Source organism: Chrysochloris asiatica, unplaced genomic scaffold, assembly GCF_000296735.1.
Source record: "Chrysochloris asiatica unplaced genomic scaffold, ChrAsi1.0 scaffold00683, whole genome shotgun sequence".
In the NCBI taxonomy this organism is placed as follows: Eukaryota; Metazoa; Chordata; class Mammalia; order Afrosoricida; family Chrysochloridae; genus Chrysochloris; species Chrysochloris asiatica.
Genome location: NW_006409201.1, coordinates 2574 through 4130, shown reverse-complemented (window position 1 = coordinate 4130; position 1557 = coordinate 2574). Strand labels below are relative to the sequence as shown.

The following is a 1557-nucleotide window of genomic DNA, read 5'->3' as shown; positions in this document are numbered from 1 at the left end:
ATGAGCTATAAACAAGTTCTTGCACTGTAAGCTTGTTGTTGTTGTTAAGTGCCATCAAGTGGGTTCTGACCCATAGTGATCCTTTTAGGGTCTCCAAGGAGGCACTGGTGAGCTTGAACCACTGATCTTGCAGTTCAAATGGATTTGCAGTCGATCACATTAACCAACCCATGGTGCCACACCAGGAAGGGTACAACTCAAACATTATAGAGCTATCTACATACTGCTAAATCCCATCAAATCTTGGATAATTCAATAATATGCAAAATATCAGGGCACATAAAGAACTTAACCTCACTTCTTTTGTGACACATTAAGATTCAAATATTCAATCTGTAGAAAAACACTTAATCATTTTGGCTTTCCTCTATGTTTGCATGATGATACACTTATTAAAATATTCCTGTAGAATTATGTTTGTTCTTATTATTTCAAGTCAGGTTTAAAACCTTAAAACCAGTCATCCAGACAAAACAAGCCATCCGAAACAATCTCTTCCCCCTCCCTAATCCCAATAACTAGGAAGTCAGTTTTAGGACATGACTACAAACCCTGGATTTTGATGACAAATGCTCAGTCCAATTTTTTCCTAAATCTTTTTTGGTGTGGCATACTTTGTAGAACTCAAGTGTGGAAGTCAACATTGATCCTCCAAACCATATGGTGTGTAATGATTTATACATCAATAGGCTTTGGCTTCAATCTACTCCACTCAATTCTTCACTTAATTTCAGCATGGCATCTACATACCTCTTTGCAAGTGACATCCAAAGTCTGTGAGCATTGCTGAGCCTCCAGAAAGGACAATGTTATTGTAGAGAGGATGTCTGACTTCAATAGGACAATAATGAATGACTTCATCTACAACTTCTGAGCTACGCTCTGTGAAGTCTGAATTAGCAAACTCTGGATGAAAAAGATTTCTGGTCCCAAGAGTCTCATAACCAACATCAGTGGACAATTCTTTCTTGAGATAACATTTATTCCAGTATGCTCTTTAACCCACTTTGATCCATTTGTGTCACACTTGTTAAGTTCTTTTTTACTAAATCTAAGTAGTCTTTTCCATAAACTGTTTTGGAGTGACTCCTACTTTTCAGTCTCTCAGTTGCTGCTGAATAAAATTTGTTGTATCTTGTCCTGCGATTGGAATGTATTTAATACAGCTGCCAATCACATTTCCTCGGCAAGAAGGAATAATGGACTGCAGTTCTATATTTCCAGCATATCCTAGTTTTGTATACCGGTAGAAACTCAGAGGGCCATGGAAAATGTTGGGAGTTGGAAGGGAGAGGAAGTGGTTGGCCAACCGAAAGCTTTGTCAAGGCTTCCCATTAGGAGTCCACTTCTCCCCTTCCCCCCACACACCCAGGCAATGTTGTCACAGACAGCTTGCAAAACCTCTAAGGAGCATGCCTTGCATCTGCCTCCTCTGCCAGCCAATTCCAAGTTCTGACCAGGGGCTCAAGTATGGCAACTATAGTGAGGTTGGCCCAGGATACGGCAGTGTTTCATTCTGCTGTGCATAAGGTCTCTATGAGTCGGTACCAACTCAAT

General features: G+C 40.2%; 1 pseudogene; it reads right to left on the bottom strand.

Moving 5' to 3' along the window:
• Positions 1-532: 532 nt before the first annotated feature.
• Positions 533-1051, bottom strand: LOC102828016 (annotated as a pseudogene).
• Positions 1052-1557: the final 506 nt, after the last annotated feature.